Source organism: Mustela nigripes, chromosome 14 (genome assembly GCF_022355385.1).
Source record: "Mustela nigripes isolate SB6536 chromosome 14, MUSNIG.SB6536, whole genome shotgun sequence".
Lineage (NCBI taxonomy): Eukaryota > Metazoa > Chordata > Mammalia > Carnivora > Mustelidae > Mustela > Mustela nigripes.
Genome location: NC_081570.1, coordinates 95,662,018 through 95,684,442, shown reverse-complemented (window position 1 = coordinate 95,684,442; position 22,425 = coordinate 95,662,018). Strand labels below are relative to the sequence as shown.

The window sequence follows — 22,425 nt, the reverse complement described above, 5'->3', positions numbered from 1 at the left end:
AATGAGGAAACCAGCAAATAACAAGTACTGGTAAGAATGTGGAGGAATTAGAACGCTTGTGCACGGCTAATGAGAACGTGGAAAACAGTATGGCAGTTCCTCAAAAGATTACTTACAGAATTACCACATGATCCAGCAGTTCTACTTCTGGGTATATACCCAAGAGAACTGAAAGCAAAACCCAAACATGTATTTGTAGTATATCTGTGTTTATAGCAGCATTATCCACAGTAGTCAAAAGTGGAAGCAACTCAAGTGTCCATCAATAGATGAACAGACAAAATGTGGTATATACATAAATGGAATATTCAGCCTTAAAAGGCAGGAAATTCTTACACAGGCCACAACATGGATGAGTCCTGAAAATACTGTATTAACTGAAATAAGCCAGTCATAAAAAGGCAAATACTGTATGATTCCAAGGTACATAAAATATCTAGAGTAGTCGATAGTCAAATTCATAAGACAGGAAGTAGAATGGTGGCTGTTAGGGCCTTGGAAGAGAGGGGGAATGGGAAGTTAAATGTTTAATGTATAGAGAGTTTCAGTTGGGGAAGATGAAACAAATTCTAGACATGTATGGTGGAAAGAGTTTCACAAAAATGTAAAAGTACTTAATTCCACTGAATTATATATTTAAAAATGGTTCAATGGTAAATTTATGTGTATTTTACCACAATTTTTAAAAATATATATTTCATAATATTAATTTAAAAAAAATCATAGGTAGAGCAGTCGGCAAAGGAGGATAAGAAGCAGGTGAGGAAGGGAGAAAACGATGTGTGTGGCTTCTTGGAAGACAGAGAAGAAAACATCTGAAATAAGTGATCAACTGCTAAATGCTCCAGATGACCAATAACAGGTGGACTGGAAATTGACCACTGGGGGTCACTGGAGACTTGAGGAGCCCATTTCAGTGGACTAACCTAGAGACAAAAGCCTGACTGAATTCAGGAAAGAGTGAGAAAGTGGAAACAGAATGGTAGAAAATTTTTTGAGGAGATTACTTAAAGAACAGAGGAAAGAGTGTTTACTACTACAATGGAAAGAGGTTTGGGGTTCAAGAGGTATTTTGTCCTATTTACTCTTTTTATAATGGGTAGATATTCAGTACATTAAACATTTAAGAGCTACTCAATAAATGTTTGTCCAGGGGCGCCTGGGTGGCTCAGTGGGTTAAAGCCTCTCTGCCTTCAGCTCAGGTCGTGATCTCAAGGTCCTGGGATAGAGCCCCGCATCGGGCCCTCTGCTCAGCAGGGAGCCTGCTTCCCCCTCTCTCTCTGCCTGCTGCCTACCTGTGATCTCTGTCTGTCAAATAAATAAAATCTTAAAAAAAAAAAAATTTTGTCCCGAATGAACTACTGCTTCTCAAGACTTCGGTTAACCACTTGACACAGATGTTAGTGCTGTAATTTTGAATCTTGCTTCCATCCCCCAAACATTATCTCATCTTTTCTCACGGGCATTAAAATTTTTAATGAAAACTGTTCAACAAATAATACTGCAATAAATGTACAATAATTTAACTATTCTTTTGGCCAGATATGTCCAGATGTTCTCTATTATAGATAATGCTGTAATAAATCTTTGTATATAAATTACTATCCAAAGTTATCATTTTTTTCTGGGTTACATTCTCAGATGGATCATTACTAGGTCTAAGAGTAGGATCATTCTTAAGGTTTTTCATGGAGACTACTAGGTTTATTAATTTATATTCTTATCAGGAATATATGGTCCTGTTTCACTATATCCCTAACAGCACAGAGTTTCAACTCAAATTTATTTATTTATTAGGATTTTATTTATTTATTTAAAGATTTATTTATTTATTTATTTGACAGAGAGAGAGATCACAAGTAGGCAGAGAGGCAGGCAGAGACAGAGGAGGAAGCAGGCTCCCTGCTGAGCAGAGAGCCCAATGCGGGACTCGATTCCAGGACCCTGGGATCATGACCTGAATTGAAGCAGAGGCTTTAACCCACTGAGCCACCCAGGCGCCACTCAACTTAAATTTTTTAAATTATAACTTAAATATCCTTGGTTTAATTGTATCATCAAAACTGTATTATTCTAAACTTAAATTTCTCTGACTAACTTGTGAAGTTAAACTGTTTCTCAGGTATTTATCAGTCATATCTTTTCTCTTTTGCAAACTGCCTACTCTTTTCTCACTCGTCTTTAAAAAAAAGTTGTTTTTCTTATCAATCAGTCTTTTCTGCTTATTTATTAAGGACAGCCATCCTTTTGATTATCCCAGGTATCTTTCCTTGGTATTATTTGTTTTTAATTGTACATTTTATCATATTCAAGTTAACTGTTAACTGTGATTAAATCTATTATTTTGCTTTATCAATTTCCCTCCAAGGTTCATAATTTGGTTTATAACAGCTAAGGACTGGATATCAGTAGATTAAAGCAAAAAACTGGGTTTAGGAATGAAAGTTCTATTGTAAAGAGGATAGAAAATCTCCTGTGTTATTAATATTCCATTTATTGTCTGGTTTCCATGAAATGGAAATTTTAGAAAGTTTATAAATGTATGGCTAATAAATAAGTATATAATAAAATCTGGTAAAAGCAACTAAAAAAAAACAGACTTGGATTAAGAATACCTGTAATTAAATGCTAGCTCTACTGCTTATTAGCTGGAAGACTTTGGACTTTTTAGTCTCACTCAATTCTTATGATCTATAAATAATAGCAGAACACTGAGGGCTAACTCTATGCATCAAGCAAGCATGATTCTAAGAGTTTTACTTCTATAAGTTATTTAAATACAACTTACGATATTATAATCACCATTTTGCATAAAACTTATAACCTACAGAGGTTAGAGTAACTCAAAACTCATACATAATTAGTAAATGGCAAAACCAGTATTCCCACCTAGGCATTGTGACTCCAGTGGCCCCATCCTACCTCAAATCACTTTATCATATGGCCTCTTGCACCTTTAAAATGGGAACAATACCATCTATCTCACAGGTGTGGTGAGAGGATTAAATGAGGCAATATACAAGAAAACTTTACAAAGTGTACAGTGGCAAGTATAATGAACCATATTATTAAGGATTTTTGTTCTGAATAACAACAAAAAAAAATCAGAAAATACTTGTATGACTTAAAATTGGTTAAATAAAAAAACAAAGCAAAAAAGGAGAAGCCTCTTTACACTGTTGGTAGGAACACAAACTGGTGTGGCCACTCTGGAAAACCGAATGGTGTTTCCTTAAAAAGTTAAAAATAGAACTACCCTGCAACCCAGCAACTGCATGACTAGGCATTCACCCCAAGGATACAAATAAAACTAATTCAAAGAGATACATGCACCTGATGCTGATATTTATAGCAGCATTATCAACAATAGCCAAAAGTATGAAGAGCCCAAATGTTTATCCACTGAAGGATGGGTAAAGATGTAGTGTGTATAAACACACACAGGAATATTACTCAGCCATCAAAAAGAATGAAATCTTGCCATTTGCAATGACGTGGACAGAGCTAGAGTATTATGTAAAGGGCAACAGAGAAAAACAAATACCATATGATTTCACTCCTATGTGGAATTTAAGAAACAAAAAGGATGAACATAAAGGAAAAAAGAAAAAAAGAGGGCAAATCAGAAAACAGAGTCTTAACAAGAGAGAACAAACTGAATGTTGCGGGAGGGGAGGTTAAGGGGGGGGTAGGCTAAACAGGTGATGGGTATTAAGGAGGGCATTTGTGATGAGCATTGGGTGTTATATTTAAGTGATGAATCACTGATTTCTACATCTGAAACTAATATTACATTATATGTTAGCTAATTGGAATTCAAGTAAAAACTTGAAAAAGAAGAAAAAAGATGGTAGCAAATTCCTCAAAGCATAACTGAGAACTAAAATCCTTACAATAACCTGTTAAAAGTACGTGGCTCTTGCTTTCTGGCTGGAATAAAAAATTCCTGCTTTGGCCTAGAATACACAATTTATTCCATAAAAATGGTAGTGCAAAGCATGATTCCCTAGCAGGACAAATCCGTTAAATATGCCAGTTTAGGTATCTCATGGAAATAAATTCAGCTTGTCTTTCTTCCTTAGTCCTGCCACTTCTTCCTCTCCTGTGAAGTGCCAAAATTTTAGTTTATACCCACTCCTAAGATCTGTAATGCTATACCTACCTACTTCCTCTTTTTCTATCCAAATTCTCCAGGCCCTCTGAGGTACATTTCAAACCCCAAATAAGTCTGTATCAATCAATGCATGCCTTCTTTACCTGACCTCTCATTACTTCTTTTGTAAAACTACTTAGTCTCTGGTTACATTTTCTTTTGTTGAGACATAATTCACATTCCATAAAGTTCATCATTTTAAAGTGTATAATCCAGTGATTTATATTATACTCACAAAGCTAGCTGTACAATCACCACCACTAATTCCAGAATATTTTCATTGCCCTAAAAAGAAACCCTACATCCAATACTAGTCACTCCCAATTTCCCCTCCCCAGCCTCTGGCAACCACTAATCTACTTTGTCTCTATAGACTTGCCTATTCTAGGTAGACATTTTTATAAATGGAATAACAGAATTTGTGGTCCTTAGTGTCTGGCTTCTTTCACACATAATGCAAGGCCCACCTATGTTGTAGCATGTATTAGTGCTTCATTTCTTTTTATGGATGAGTAATATTCCATTGCATGGCTGTACCACATATTGGTTATTCATTTATCAGCTGATGGACTCATTGACTATTGTGACTAATAATATTATGAACAAGTTTTTAATGGAACACATGTTTCTATCTAATTCTCTTGGGTTTATACCTACAATGGAATTGCTGGGTCATATGGTAACCATGTTTAACTTTTTTGAGGAACTGCCAGACTATTTTCTACAGTGGCTTTATCATTTTACATTCCCACCAGCAGTGCATGAGAATTCCAATCTCTCCACATCCTTGTCAACACTTGTTACTGTCCATTTTTTAATTACAGCTATCCCAATGGGTATGAAATGGTATCTCATTGTGTTTTTGGCTTGCATTCCTTAATGTTTCTAGCTATACTTTATCTTATGTGATACACATGCCTCTAATTCACAGTCAACAAACCTTTTCTGTAAAGAGCCAATTAATATCTTTTTGCTTTGCAGACCATATATGGTCTATGTTACATATTCTCCCGTTTGTTTTCTTAAAACAACAAAAACAAATACCATCTTCGCTTAATTGCCATATAAAATCAGGCCTTCTATTATAGTATTGCGGCCTCTACTTTGTGTCATAATTAGCTTTGCCTTCTCTATCAATGCTTCAACTTTGTTAAAGCAAGGTAAGGACTATTTCACACTCCTTCATAGTGATGTGCATAGAGCCCATGAATACAAGAGCAAAGGATCTAAAAATACTTTAGCTGAACTTCTCAAAGAATGTCCCAGTCAAAAGAAATATGCATCTCCCCATTGGTATTTACACAATATAAAGTGTACTACTAGTTTTTAAAATGATCGCTGAAAGTAAAAAGTCATTTTTCTTTTGAAACTGGGCAACTTGACTAAGAATATTGTTAAGAATCTGAGAAAAAAAACCTTTCACAATCCCCTCAGAATCAAAATTATATTGAGAGTTAATTAACTTATTAAAATAACTTTCCAGCACCAAATGCAGTTTAAGGATATACTTCCACATCAAGTATCTCTAAATCCTACAGCTTAAATAAGATTAAAATTATAGTAATTTATATATATATATAGTAAATTATATATAATAAATATATATATAGTAAATTATGGCAGAACTTGATATTTATTATTCTAACTTGATATATAGCCAACAAAACAAAAAAACAAAACAAAAGGTACATACTTCTGGCAAATGTGAAAATCCAGTAATTTCAACAATTCGAGTTTTACATTCTATAAATTATAGGTTGCTCATATAGAAGGAATTGGTTCTGCAAAGAAACTCTTTGATATACAGAATGAAAACTAATGTAAGAGACAGCAGACATCACTATCTCTGGGCAAGTCACTGAACTTCTCTGAAGTCCAGATTTCTCATCTTTAAAAGTAGGAGTGATTCCATTTGTCCTATCTTTTCCACAAAATTGTGAAGATCAAATGAGACAAAGTTTATGAAAGTCTATAAAAATCACTCTACTAATAATATTATTAATAGACTGTTAGAAGAAATAACCAAAACCAAGCTTTCATTATTAAGGTAAGTATGAATATGAGTTCTCTGGCTCTTCATAGTTATAACAGGTATTTTTCCTAATGGTCCTAATGACATCATTGAACATTTTGGTGATTCGTGTATTAAGACTAACAGAGGAATGGAAATTGGCACAAACTGGTCTCACATTCTGAATGGCATAAAGGTTAACCAAGTGCGTAAAAGTATTCAGACCGGTTCTCCAGGTCTTAGGAATCTAAGACAACATTCAATCTTTTGCATCTTTAGCTTATTCCATTTAAAAGGAGAAATGTACTAAACAGTCCTTTAAACACTAAACTGCCTGGTAAAAATTCAATGGGAATCAAAGAGTAACCTCAAAAATCAAGTCAGAGTCCATAGTAAAGTTTTGATCAACAAAAAGGCATAATAAAACAATGATAATATCTAATATTCAATGCTAAGTGCTTCATATGGACCATACCATTTGATTTTCATGACTATAAAGCAGGGCTATTGTTACAATTGTCCCATTACAGCTAAAGAAGATGAGGCTAAGAAAAATATCTTAATCAAAGATTGCGCACAGTAATTTGCACTGCTGGAATCAGAATTCAGGTAATATGACGCCAGTGCCCACATTCTTAACCAAAACTCTATGCTCTCTTCCTAAATTGTTTATCAGATTTTATTTTCTACAGTAAAAGCAAAACAACATAAAAAAGAAAGAAAATTTCTAGCTATGTGTTTCATCCCATTTTCTTTCCTCGTCCAACTACTACAAAACTGATTAAAAGTAGTTAATGGCCCAGAAGCCTATAAGACAAAATAGGGTGATGAATGAAGGGCTGAGATAACAATTCTATATATACTTATTTTAATATTGGCTTCTATTTAGTTTTTTTTTTTAATTCAAAATTAAGCCTTGTTTAATGGATTACATTGCTCACAGTGGCTACATTCTTTTAAGAAAACCCATTCCAATGACTGTAAGTCTAAGTTACTGTGGCTGAAATATGCTAGACTACCTGCCTCAGAAAACAGTATTTCAAATACTATTTGTCGACCGAAAGGATCACCAGGAAATACTTGTCATCATCCAGGTCCACCTACATTCCATCAGCATAACCAACAAATCCCAACTCCTCTTTCCCTCTCCCATTTTAACTTACGTATACATCAATGTAAGGTCTGGTACCTAATGAGTCTGCATGTTTTAAGAAACCACTATTTACAACTGAACATGCAATTCTGACCAATGTTTTAAAATACTTTCCACTCTGAAAATTACAACATTTTTGCCAGGAAAATTCTAACTAGAAAGAATATTAATCCTGCAAAATACCTGCTCAATAACAGTATCTAATTCTATTTTTTAAAGTTATGTCTGAATGAATTGTTGTTTTTTTAAAAGATTTTATTTAGTTATTTGACAGACAGAGCGGCAGGCAGAGGGGGGTGGGGAGCAGGCTCCCTGCTGAGCAGAGAGCCCGATGCAGGGCTCGATCCCAGGACCCTGAGATCACGATCCCAGCCAAAGGCAGAGACTCAACCCACTGAGCCACCCAGGCATCCCTGTCTGAATGAACTGTATCTTTCTTCTATCTAAAAAACATCGTATAAGGGGTAAATAATCCCAAAACTTGTATTTGAAATCAGAATGTTAAAAGACAGTGACCAGGGGTCACAAACCTGGAAACATTTAAGGAGATTAAAAGAACTGCCCAACTCCCCCCAACATTTAATAAAATAATTAAAAATACAAAAATAAAATATAGGGGTATGAGAGCAATCTTTAAATTGTCACAAAAGAAATATTTCCATGATAGATGATAAAATTTCCAAGTAACCACATACACAAAATACCAAAAAAATTACACAGCACAGGTGAGCAGTAATTCTGTTATAAAACACCTGAAAATATTATTACAGAGGAATTTCTATGTAGAATTCTTGACAACCAGTATACCAGCTATTTTCACTCAAGAATAAATTCTCAATATAATACAAACTAAAAGATTGATAGGTTATCTACAACATTCATACACATTCACATTGATTAGAAATTTTTCAGTTTCTAGACGTATCTCAATCCTTTGGTATGTATGAAAGTATCAAACAGCAGCATATGTAAACTGTGAAATCTGAACAATGATACATACAAATTAATTATGAAGTAACCTACTCTTAACACTGTGCCTTCAGTCTAATACTTTTGGACTCACATAATCCTCAAATTCTACAAAAATGAATTACTACAATATTTTGTTGATCACAATTTACCAATTTAAATAACTTCACATAAGTTAAAAGATAACAATCAATAATAACTATCAAAATTCTCTGTAAGTATAAAGATTGATTGATTGATTGATTTAACTTGACAGAGAGAGAGAGAGAGCGCGCGCACAAGTAGGCAGAGTGGCAGGCAGAGAGAGAAAGGGAGAAGCAGGCTCTCCACTGAGCAGGGAACTGGATGTGGGGCTGGATCCCAGGACCCTAGGTTCATGACCTGAGCTGAATGAAGGCAGACACTTAACGAACTGAGCCACCCAGGCACCCCAAATTCCCCCACAATTCTCTGTAAGTATAAAGAGTTTACTTTGAGGCCTAGATTTGAACTAAGCTTGTTAAATGGGAAAAAGTATTTACAGTCAAATTGAAAGCCACCTGACTACAGGAAAAACTTGATTACTAAAGCCTTGAGGGTCAGGGTTCAAAGGCCAATACTACAATTAACCATATATGATTAAATTTTCTAGAGGCTAAAATCTCAACATCTAGATCTAGTCCTGTTTTTAACAATGACTTTCATTGGCTAGAAGCAAATAATTGAAATTATTAGCCCAAATCAATCTGTAAAGCATACCAAACACCAAACATTAAATTTAACTCGGTATCTAGATTAACACAGGGGAAAAAAACAACAGCATTACAGAGGTCCCTAATGCCACAAATACCCATTATGTTGATCTACTAAGAATATAAGGCAGTGAGAGATAAAGGAAAATAAAACCAGTTGCTCATATTTTGTAAGATAAAAATATTATAATGTCTTTCCTCAAAGTGTTAATTTGATTAATTTATCACTTACTTATATCGCTTTTAGGTAACAACACCATTGGAAAAAGCCAAACATTTTTTGAAAAAGGAAACTAGTTCTATGTTGAAAATGTACTCCCCTCTGAGGGATGCATTCATTTTTTATTCCTTTAGTCTGCATTTGCAGAACTGTATTTACAAACTGGGTACCAAGTTAAAAGAGGGGAAAAAAAGGAAAGATAAGGAAATCTGATGGAGAACTTAAAGATAGAGAGACACATGCTGTCTCTCCAAATTAGAACAAAACCTCTCTAGCTTTAACTGGCAGGGCTCCCCTACCTAAGAAGCAGTACAGTGGATATAAATACACTAAACTGAAAAAGCCTGCCAAATTAATGTTATGAGAGCAAAGAGAAAGAGTTGAAAAAAATCTGGTCATTTACTAAGGTTCTGTCAAAACTGGGGTGATGAAGCATACAAAAGGCAACAGAGAGGTTTACTTTTACAAGAATATCTTACTATCAGCACGTAAAAACGAAGCAAAGAACTGTGCGGTCCAAATATAATTCATGAAAAAGGCTCCTGATCATTAAGAATTACTAGTAAATGTCTAAATTAATTTCCTTTTTTGCAATACCTGGCCTAGTATAAATGGTGTGTGTTTGTATCCGTAATCTGAGGAAAACCCTAAGCACAAGTTTTCCGCTGCACTAAAATTTCAGACACTGATCCCTTTACCATCTTCCCGCCTATCATCTCTCTTCTCCCAAACCTGGATTCCAAGAGTGAGCATCAGTGTACCTTGCTAGCTAAGCATAGACTTTGGAAACTAAATTTTGAGTCTGAAGTCCAGCTCCATTACTAACTTGCTCTGTAATCCCAGGCAATGTCTTAACCTCTCTGTGTTTCAGTTTCATCTCTCCCACTAAGCACAGAGCCTGATGCAGGGATCAATCTCAGACCCTGATTATGACCTGAGACGAAATCAAGAGTCAGATGCTTCATCGACTGAGCCACCCATGTGCCCCCAACCATGAATGGATCTTAAAAGTCTCTCTTTATTGCTGGAGAAAAGACCACTATGTAACTCAAGTCACTACTACAAACTCCTGGTCTGAAATCTCACTTGGACCTTCAGTACTGCACAACATGTTTTTACCAATCATTGCTTTACTTCCTCCCTCATTCCCTCCACCTCAATGGTAAACTTATCAAGTCCAGTCATTACATCTTTTTCTTTTAAATAAACATATAATGTATTTTTATCCCCAGGGGTACAGGTCTGTGAATTGCCAGGTTTACACAGTTCACAGCACTCACCATAGCACATACCCTCCCCAATGTCCATAACCCCACCCCCTCTCCCAAACCCCCTCCCCCCAACAACCCTCAGTTTGTTTTGTGAGATTAAGAGTCACTTATGGTTTGTCTCCTCCCAATCCCATCTTGTTTCATTCATTCTTCTCCTACTCCTTAACCCCCCATGTTGCATCTCCACTTCCTCATATCAGGGAGATCATATGATAGTTGTCTTTCTCCGCGACTTATTTCGCTAAGCATGATACCCTCTAGTTCCATCCACGTCGCTACAAATGGCAAGATTTCATTTCTTTTGATGGCTACATAGTATTCCATTGTGTATATATACCACATCTTCTTGATCCATTCATCTGTTGATGGATATCTAGGTTCTTTCCGTAGTTTGGCTATTGTAGATACTGCTGCTATAAACATTTGGGTGCACATGCCCCTTCGGATCACTACGTTTGTATCTTTAGGGTAAATACCCAGTAGTGCAATTGCTGGGTCATAGGGTAGTTCTATTTTGAACATTTTGAGGAACCTCCATGTTGTTTTCCAGAGTGGTAGCACCAGCTTGCATTCCCACCAACAGTGCAGGAGGGTTCCTTTTTCTCCACATCCTCGCCAGCATCTGTCATTTCCTGACTTGTTGATTTTAGCCATTCTGACTGGTGTGAGGTGATATCTCATTGTGGTTTTGATTTGTATTTCCCTGATGCCGAGTGATGTGGAGCACTTTTTCATGTGTCTGTTGGCCATCTGGATGTCTTCTTTGCAGAAATGTCTGTTCGTGTCTTCTGCCCATTTCTTGATTGGATTATTTGTTCCTTGGGTGTTGAGTTTGCTAAGTTCTTTATAGATTTTGGACACTAGCCCTTTATCTGATATGTTGTTTGCAAATATCTTCTCCTATTCTGTCAGTTGTCTTTTGATTTTGTTAACTGTTTCCTTTGCTGTGCAAAAGCTTTTGATCTTGATAAAATCCCAATAGTTCATTTTTGCCCTTGCTTCCCTTGCCTTTGGCGATGTTCCTAGGAAGATGTTGGTGCAGCTGAGGTCGAAAAGGTTGCTGCCTGTGTTCTCCTCAAGGATTTTGATGGATTCCTTTCTCACAGTGAGGTCCTTCATCCATTTTGAGTCTATTTTTGTGTGTGGTGTAAGGAAATGGTCCAATTTCATTTTTCTGCATGTGGCTGTCCAATTTTCCCAACACCATTTGTTGAAGAGGCTGTCTTTTTTCCATTGGACATTCTTACCTGCTTTGTCGAAGATTAGTTGACCATAGAGTTGAGGGTCTATTTCTGGGTTCTCTATTCTGTTCCATTGACCTATGTGTCTGTTTTTGGGCCAGTACCATGCTGTCTTGATGATGACAGCTTTGTAATAGAGCTTGAAGTCCGGAATTGTGATGCCACCAACTTTGGCTTTCTTTTTCAATATTCCTTTGGCCATTCGAGGTCTTTTTTGGTTCCACAGTCATCTTTTTTCCTCAAGTCCCATTCAGGGGATAAAGCCCCTCCTCACATTTAAGGTCAATCCCTCTATCTGCTTTCTACTAATTCTCTCAGCAATTTTCTGTCATGCAAGCTAGAAACATACATGGCCACAGACAATCTGTTTCCCAAATATGATCAATAGCTAAGTCCTGCAAATTTTATCTCCTAAATATTTCTTAAAATTGTTTCCCTTTCATCCCCATTATGTCTTTATTAATTGAAACCCTCAACATCCCTTAACCAAATCTTTCCATGAGCAATCAGAGATTAAGGAGAATAGAAAAAATTGCAACTACTGGTAGCTGAGGGAAGAAAGGTAATTTTCTGATTGCTTTTCAGCCTCCACCCAGCCTTATACCCCTCGAATCCACCCTCCAATTCAAGCCTGTATGATTTATTTAAAATGCAACTCTACTGTGCTTCCCATGCCTAAAATCCTTATGCAGTATATACCACCCTCTCCCTATTAGTTCTTAACCATTCAGGTTAAGAGACTGGTCCTTCTTCCCACCAACCACAGTAGGAGAATCTTTTGAAATGCTATGCAAAACAAAAAACAAAAACAACCCCCCCCCCAACCTTTTCTTAGAGAGAGAGAACAAGTGCAAGGGGCGGGGAGGGGGGAGACAGAGGGAGAGAGAAAATCTTGAGCAGGTTCCACACCGAGCACATAGCCCAATGTGGGGCTCCATCTTACAACCCTGAGTTCATCATCGCAGCTGAAATCAAGAGTCAGATGCTTAACCAACTGAGCCACCCAGGTGCTCAAAAAACAAACCTTTCTTGGGTCCTAAGTATAATTTTCTGAAGAAAGGAAGATGGTCCAAAATTTGGCCCCAAAATTTCAAATTCTCTCTAGAGTAGACTCCAGAAAAGTTCCTTCTTCTACAGGATTAAGGCCCAAGTGGATTCCTAAGGCCTATAAAGTTTTCCATGATCTGGCCCCAGTCCGTGCCAGCCTTACCAGCTGTCCTTCTATGTGGGCAGATATAAAGAATTGGTGAAGTAGACATCTGGTATTTTTGCATTAGTCTAGTATCCCTTCCTCCTCCTTTTGTTAACAGCATCCTGACTCTCTGTTGGGAAATAACCTCATCCCCTCACTGTAGTTTTGGTGGAAATGTCAATCAAGATGTCCCACCCTCTACTGGGCAAAGAAGATCTCTTACCCAAACTCAAGACAGGCCAATCAGGCAGAATCTCTTAAGAAGCTGAATCTTGAGCAGAACGACATGAGGATGGGAAATGGTTAGTGCAGATTCATTCTGAATGTGCTAAACTAAAGACACTGTCTATTCCTGCTACCTAGGTCTCAACCCCTTTAAACTCTCCCAGTGCTTCCTGGGGCTTCCTTCGGCCTGAATGCTTATTTCCTTTTTTTTTTTTTTTTTTAAGATTTTGTTTATTTATTTGACAGAGATCACAAGTAGGCAGAGAGGCAGGCACAGAGAGAGGGGGAAGCAGCCTCCCTGCTGAGCAGAGAGAGGGATGCAGGGCTTGATCCCAGGACCCTGGGATCATGACCTGAGCCGAAGGCAGAGGCTTTAACCCACTGAGCCACCCAGGTGCCCCTGAATGCTTACTTCTTAAATTCTGTTATTCAACATCCTTCAAATACTGTCTTCTTCTGCTTCAATTAACCATCTTAGCCATTTGTTCAACCTTTTAATGGAAAAATATTTATTGAACTATGTGATGGTTAGTTGTATGTCACTTGGCTAGGATATAGTAGTACCCAGTTATTCAAACACAAAAATCTAGGTGTTGCTATGAAGGTATTATGTAAATGTGGTTAACACCTATCATCAATCCACTTTAAGTGAAGGAGATTATCAATAATGTGGGGGAGGCTCCATCCAATCAGCTGAAGGCCCTTAAGGGCCAAACTGAGGTTTCATGAAGAAGAAATTCTACACAAGGCTGCCAGAGAGTTTCCAGCAGCCCTGCCCTATCAATTTTGGACTTGGTAGGCCCCAAAACAATTTAAGCCAATTTCTTGAAATAAATCTCTCACTATACACACATACATACAAATTGTGTATGTACACTAGTTGTGTGTGTATGTATCCTACTGATCTGTTTCTTTGGAGAACCCCTAATATAAACACCTACTATGGTGCTGAGAACAATACAAAATCTGTTTCTGTTGCCTGCAACCCAAGAACCCTAAGTACTATTATATGTGTCACTGAGGAGAGGAAAGCTCACAAAGAGGTCCCCCCTTCACACATGTACTTATCGTTTAAGATCAGAGCTCAAAATAGAATTTTTCAATTCTAAACCTGATAGCAATAAAAGTAATTTTCTAGACTCCCTAGTACAGGGAAATTAAAAAATGAAGGCATGCTTAAGAAAGAAAGGGTGTCTAAAATAGTCAGAATGTGTGGATTCCTTTACTCTAGTTCAGGAATCAGCAAACTATGACCTATATGCCAAAAAGGGCCCACTGCCTATTTCTGTGTGACCTGTATACTAAAAACGGTTTTTACGATCTTAAATGTCTTTTCTTTAAATCAAAAGAAAATCAGTACTTAATGACATGTGAAAATTAGATGAAATGCAAACTTTAGTGTCCCTAAATAAAGTAGACACAGCCTTGCTCATTTGTTTACACATGGTCAATGGGCTGCTTTTGCCCTGCAGTACTGCAACAGAGACCATATGGCCCTACAAACCAAAAACATTTCTTATCTGGCCCTTTACAGAAAAAAATTTGCTGACCCCTGCTCTAGTTTACTAAAGAAAGCATTAATTTATCTCCAGGAGTGGGCAAGAAAAGGGTAACCTTGTTAGAAAAGAAGACACAAGAAAAGGAATACATTAATTGTACTATTAATTGAGTAGTTACCATATAAAATACTGTTTTAAGTACTTTATATATTAATATTTCTAATATTCACAATATCCCTATGAGGTATAAACTATTATTCCCATTTTATCGATGAGTCAGAGAGGCTAAAACAAACTCGCCTAAGCTCAGCAGATACAAATTACAGAACCGGGATTAAAACTCTATCATCTGTGCACTTACCCACAACACTACACTGCTTCACCACTAACCTTGTCTACCTCATCTTCGCTGCATTAATGAGTTGATTTTCCTTAGAATTCAAGTATTACAAACTGTAGATGAACCAGTACTGGAATAAGTGAAGAAGTTTGGGCAGTGCATTCCTCTGAGAACTTAGGGATTATAAAGATCAATGCCTATCACCCTTCTTAAAGACAGGAAACTGAGGAGGACACTCCTTGGACTCAATCATTGCTTTCCCCGCTCCCAAACTGGAACTCAAAAACTCCAGCAAGCTTCCATATGCAGACTAAGATAAAACACATTCTCCTCCCACACGTCTTGCCTCATCATGACCAATTAAATAAGAATCTTTGCATAGTGGAGTCAGGATGTGGTTATTTCTCAAAGCTCCTCTTTTAATTTTAATGCACAGCCCAGCCAGAATGGAGACACACCACATCAGTATACCACTCTCCTTTCAAGAAGAGTGATGATGAAAAAAGAATCCAGGTGAGGGGAAGAGCAAGGGCAGAGATGGGGAACTTGACAAAACCTGTCTCTGAAGAATGGAATTTTTATTTAGTATCACAGCATCATGGTAAAGAACATTTCTAGTCTTCATGTTTCACCCCTCTATCTGAAAATTTAAAAAAAAAAAAGCAGATAGGAAAACAAAACAATATTCATACATGAACATGTTTACACAGGAATTTTAGTGAACTGGTAACTATTATTTTTGCCCAATCTATATTTTTTACTTGAGCTGTATTTTTTTATGTGACCTGACCTGTTATTTCTTTTTATAATGTATTACTTGTTTAGTTAAAAACAAGGAGTTCTTTTTTTTTTTTTTAAAGATTTTATTTATTTGACAGAGATCACAAGTAGGCAGAGAGAGAGAGAGAGAGGGAGGGAGGAGAAAGCAGGTTCCCTCCTTAGCAGAGAGCCTGACGGGGGGCTTGATTCCAGTACGCTGGGATCATGACCCAAGCTGAAGGCAGAGGCTTCAACCCACTGAGCCACCCAGGCACCCCAAAACAATGAGCTTTTTAAAAACAGCATGACTAGAAAGATATTCAAGGATTACTTTAATTATATTTTGAATAGAAAAATAATTATATAAAAAACTAGTAAAAATTACTTAATGCTTTCCTGAAAAGCAGTTTACTTTCTGTCAGGGCACAAAACTAGAATCTCCCTACTTCTCTCTTCAGTGGAGATCTATATCCTGACAAATCTATTGACAAATCTTTTCCACCAGATGGTTATTACTAATTAAAGTCTTACTGGTACTAATTTATCACAATACTTAGTGTGAGGAGAAAATAGTTTAAATAAGAATAAAATGGAAATATTTTGAAGTTTTACAAACACAAAAGTCTATCACACTCTAATTTTTACAATCATTTATAGTAATCTCATATAACATTTAATTAAAACAAAATATCCTCCTTAGAAGGACTATACATTTAAATTAATTCTAAGTTTTTCATATGGCTTCAGGGTTCAGAAAACAAAGCAGTAGGCAGGGTGGGTGGTAAGGCAGTACCCAAGCCATTATACAGCTTGACCAAAGGTCTAAAGTCATAATGAGTTAATGCTCAAACACATGTTGTCATATGTTTGCTGCTGTGATTCTGAGTAAAGAACACAGTTTCGTGTATATTCAGAAAGTGTTTAAATTCTGTACCACAGAATAAAATTTCCAACCTGGTTAAATGGTAAGCCTCAACAGATAAAATCACATTTGAGATGCTAATTTTTCAAAACATACCATCCAAAGAAAAAAAAAAGAATATTACCATGAGGGAAAGCAAATGGTTTTTCAAATCACTAAAAAAAAAACCACGACCCAAAGCACAGGGAACCTCTGCAATGAGCCTAAGTTAACTGTGGGGACTACTCAACTCCAAGAGAGGCTACTCCTAGAAAACAGACCTGTTTGAACTGCCTAGGTAGAGTACTGTTTATTATATTTATTATGATTAGCCTTCACCCTAGTGGTGAGTGTAGTACTCTCAGGAGGGACTTTTCATTACAAAGGTAAATAAACTCTTCCAGAACACTTAGAGCATTTGAAAGTCTCACTCAAGAGTGTGTCTTAAAAAAGAAAACTAGCTCATATAATTATAGTAGGGTCAGAATCAACATTTAAAGATTTTTAGTAATGGTGTGAGCACTTAAATTTAAAGGTGAAACTACCTAAGAAAAGCTAGCCCTATTTTTTTTTTTAAAGAGTTTATTTATTTGTGAGAGAAAGAGGGCACAAACAGAGGGAACAGCAGGCAGAGGGAGAAACAGGCTCCCCGTCAAGAAAGGAGCCCAATGAGGGATTGGTTCCCAGGATCCTGGGATCATGACCTGAGCCGAAGGCAGACATTTAACTAACTGAACCTTCCAGGCACCCCAAAATTAGCTCTATTTTTAAAAAACAAAAATATTTCTACTTTGAAAACCAAAGCACAATTCTTTTGCAATGTTTAATGGTTTTCCATAAGGAAACCTGCTTCAATCTAGCAAAAACACTAGATTAAGATTCTGTAAAAATCAGGTGCTAATTCAAAGATATTGCCTAATATAATAACTATTCTGATATATTTTGAACTTTATGAGATTCTAAGACTCAGAAAAATGTATAAATAACTCTAAAGACAATATATAAAGGAATTCTATAAAAACAAGCAGAAACAACATAGTAGAGCATACCTAAAATAAGTACTTACCAGAAACATAAAAAGAGAAGGAGAATATATTTTAAAAGGACAAAAAGTTAGATTGCAAACAGAGTGTATGTCCAAGATACTGCAATCAATAAACCAAAGATTAAAAGGCATACTTGACAGAAATGTTGTGGTTCCAAATATTCCAGAAAGCTCACAGCCCAATAGCTTTTTTTCTTTACTTTGCAACTGTGAAGTGCTTTTAGAGTTCTGAATCACTCCTAGGCACTAAAAGTTCTCAAGCCTAAAATTGTAACTCCTCAAAAATCTGTATTATTCTAGTCTAGTTAAAATACCTATGCTTGTCTTCTAAAAAACAAAGAAAAAAAAAAAACCCAGCCAAACTTAACTGTAACTTGTAATCGGAAAAATATACAGACACACTTACTTACTTAATGGAACATTTTATATTTCCAGATATAAAAGCACAACAGTACAAAGTTACAGTAACCAAAATATAGTAGCAACATCAGAATAGGCAAATAGGGAAAGCCTTAAAAAAAAAAAAAAAAAGCATGTAAAGTATTCCAATTCTTTTTTTAATTTTATTTTCTTTTAAAGATTTTATTTATTTATTTGAGAGTGAGTGAGTGAGAGCATGAGGGGGGAAGGTCGGAGGAAGATGCAGACTCCCCATGTATGAGGGAGCCCGATGCGGGACTCGATCCCAGGACTCCAGGATCATGACCTGAGCTGAAGGCAGTTGCCCAACCAAATGAGCCACCAGGTGCCCTACTATTCCAATTCTTAAATGACCCCAACAATTCTCACACAAACAGAAATTTACGATACAGAAAAATACAAGCAAACAAAGATGTATGCCAAAAGCAAAAAACCAAAAACCAGGAAACAAAAGGTCTTTCAATAGAAGAATGGATAAATTACTGCACATCATTAATGGTGGTTGTCCTTGGAAAAGGGGCTTTCATACTCTAAGCTATACATGCCAAAAAATATTTAAATGTACAGAATAATATAATTCTATTTCTTGGAATTTATCCTAAGGAAATAACTGAGAATGCATGGAACAATTCAACTGCAATGATAGATCAGAGCTTTGGTAATTAAAAAAAAAAAAAAATCCTTAAAAGTACAAGTAATCACTTAAAAAAATGATGGCAAATTCATGTAATAGGAGATGCACTGATAATTATCTTTAAATATTATTAAAGTATGCTCATTTTCACAAAAAATTCACAATATATTTTTTCAAAGGGAGATGAAATATTATGCATCTGATCTCATTTTTTAAAAGAAAAAATAAGTATGCATTGAAAACCCCTGTGAAGGTTGTATACCAAAATATTAATAGGCTAAGGGGTAAAAAGAATTTTTTTAAGCTTATTGCATATATTCTCATCAGGGCAATGTTACCCCCATGCGGGTGAAAATTGGCTGAGGGGCAAAAAAAAAAAAAAAAAAAAGAAGAAGAAGAAGAAAGAAAGAAAAAAAGAAAATGAAAACTCTTAGCATATAAAGCACAAATTAACAAACAATGCCTAAACATAGAGTATATCTGTGCTATTAAAATTTCACAGGGGTACAATTAAGAAAAAATTGCTAAAGACTGGGGCAGGGTAAGCAGGCAATAATGCTAAAAGTTTGACAAACATTTCTTCATTAGTACTCTCAATTTTTCTACAATGAACTTGATATTACTTGAGTTTTTTTTTTTTTTTTTAAGATTCTATTTATTTGTCAGAGAGAGAGCAAAAGAGAGAGAGAAAGAGAGCAAGAGCGCGAGCAAGCACAGCAGCAGGGGACATGGGAGCACAATAATGGAGGAGTGGCAGGCAGAGGTAGAAGTAGGCTCCCTGCTGAGCAAGGAGCCAGATATGGGACTCCGGATCAAGCCCTGAGCTGAAGGCAGGTGCTTAACCAACTGAGTCACCCAGGTGTCCCAGTATTATGTGAGTTTGGATAGTTATATATATACAATGAACTAATTATAAAGGAATATACAATGAAAGTTAAGACACAGCATTAATTTTCATTTTTAAATATCAAATTTATTCTATAGTCCTTTAAATCTTTAAAAACACAATGCAGACTATTTGTTAAATATAATACTAAAATGAAAATATAAAGAAAATGAGAACGTACTGCATCAGAATCATCTGGGATCACTTGGAGAAGTAAACTACAGATTCTGCAGTAAACTAAATCAACTGACAAGTAAACTACCTTTACTAAAAAGTAATCTACATTACTACAGACCTAATAAAATCAATATTTCTATGAATGGGGCTAGTGGCTTTTATCCAATGAGGCATACTTGTATCATCATACTGCTCCCATGGAAATATGTAATACCGATACATTTTAACTTGGCCTAAGGGATTTTTAAAATTATGTACTGAAGTGATAAAATTAAAATAAACTAAGAGCCTGGAAATCTAGGAATCCCTACTAAACTCTTTTCCTATAAGGAACTTGGAAGATTCACATTTCTTCACAAACTATCAAACACCCTATTACTCACTGTCTCTACTGGGTACAAAGCACTGTGAAGAATATAAAAGAAAAAAGTAGTATTTGTAAATTTTGCCACTAAAATAAACTCACTTTAGTTAAATCTGCAAAAACCAGCATTAACCACTGGCTTTCTCAAGGCACCATCAGTCACAAAGAAACAGTTTCTAATCTTATGATGCAAATTAAACCAATAAGGAACAAAAGTCACTGTTGGATAATAATAACTAGGATGCAGTCAGCTACACTCAATTCTCTAGTTAATATACTTTGTTGGCACATCAGCCTTGAAATACCCAGAATTCAAAATTTTGCCGGGACCAAATTAAACATCTCCCATGTTAAATACTATGGCTTAAAACATTAAGCCACCAATACCAAGATTTATTGCATACATAAATAATGAAACTACCTAAGTGCATAGCTAATAGTTCTATTTAAGGAAAGGAGAATACACAGAGAATATAGTCAAAGCAGTGGATACAAAGTGTCAGATACTGCTCCAGGCCATAGCAATCTTCTCCAAATTCTTCTGGTCATCAATGCCACCTTTTGGTGGTGGTAATAATCCTGATAGTGGAAGCAATAATATTTAAGCACTTTTGGTATGCCACATACACTTATTTAGTCCTCAAATATGTCTAAGAAATAGGTACTGTTCTTTTTCCATTTTACAGATGAAAAGACTGAGAAATAAGAGTAGGAACTAGTAGGTACTATGGGCTATCTTTCACTGAGTGTTTTGCCAAATATTCTGTGAGATTTGGCACATCATCTGTATGAATAAATTAAAATCTTATAATTAAATAACTATCCATAAAAGAGCATAAAAATGAATATAACTGAAGCAAACCTGAGTTAGAAGAATGGAACAAAAATTTTCTAAGTCATCATATCAAATAGTACAATGCTTTTCCAGTTTTTTTTTCTTACTCCTTACACCCAAAAAATGACAACTTAATTTTGCTTGTTTTAAAGTACAGATTTTATCATTATACACAATTCCATCTCAGAATGCATCCTGTTTATTAATTTATTTGTAAAGCCTTTAAACTAATTTTATCCCTTAAGACTCTTCATCTTTAAAAATTTCATTAAATTTCGGGGCGCCTGGGTGGCTCAGATGGTTGAGCATCTCCTTTGGCTCGGGGTCCTGGGATCAAGCCCCACATTGGGCTCCCTGACAGAGAGGCTTCTTCCTCTCCCTCTGCGGCTCCCCCTGCTTGTGCTCTCTGTCTCTGTCAAGTAAATAAATAAAATCTTTAAAAAATAAAAAATAAATAAAAAATAAAAATTTCATTTCACATTTATAATGAATTCATTTAAATTATAAAATATATGAATGATATATAAAAATTCAGAAAATAAAGATCACCTATAATCCCAAATTCAAGGTAACAACTTTAGTCTTTGGGTATTTCCTTTTAGCCTATATATGAATAAGCATTCTGTAAAACTAAGAAGTGATATTATATAAACATTAGTAATGTTTATTTCTCTCTTAACAATACAGCACTTCTTAAAAATAGTACAGACAAATACAGTTATGATTGATTTTCTACAAAACATTTGGGCTTACTGGACTTAAAAAGTAGTTTGTTATACTGAGAAAATTAACCGTGGTGGAGAGGAAATGGCTAGTCCTTGATAGAAAGAGCTCTCTCTCTTCCAAGTATTTGATTATTTTTAAAAAATCATTTTTAAATTTCACTGATTAAATAAGCATTTTCTTTTCGTTACTGAAAAACTTCACACATCCATCTTCAGCACATCAAAACATCAAAAACATGGTTATGGAAGTGTTATGGCTACAAAAGAACAAAACCCAGTACATGGAACCTAAGCAGAGCCAGCTAAAAACACAACGACAAAGCGATGATTCTTTATATCCAGTGTTGAAGGCCTATTGCTTACATACCCATGCAAGCAGATGGTACTGAGTAGTGACACAATCTCAAGCTTGTTCTGCTGACGACAGTAGTCCAAGTCTAAAGCATAATGGGAATAGCAGAATGAATACATCATCTAAAACCCCTCTACTCATGGTTTCACTTGCAGATTTGGTTGGTTCTTACAATTATAATGCTGTCATATTCCAGTGTGAAAATTATGACACTGGAGTACTATAAGAAGTCAATGTATATTTATTTAAAATTCAAAGGGATGTTTTACAATGGCATTTGTCCTAAATGTGAAACTCTACTCAAAAGACACAAAATGTTTTC

The 22,425-nt window shown here is 35.8% G+C and overlaps 1 protein-coding gene across 5 annotated transcripts in view; it reads right to left on the bottom strand.

The window, feature by feature from the left end:
* Window positions 1-22,425, bottom strand: part of RAP1A (RAP1A, member of RAS oncogene family) — a 77,582-nt gene that overhangs the window by 42,089 nt on the left and 13,068 nt on the right. The window contains exon 3 of one of the 5 annotated variants that reach the window (XM_059375734.1): window positions 22,119-22,188. The exons of the other annotated variants lie outside the window; for them this stretch is intronic. The gene's annotated coding sequence lies outside the window, so the exon portion shown is untranslated. The remainder of the gene's footprint in view (window positions 1-22,118; window positions 22,189-22,425) is intronic. 5 annotated transcript variants of the gene reach the window in all.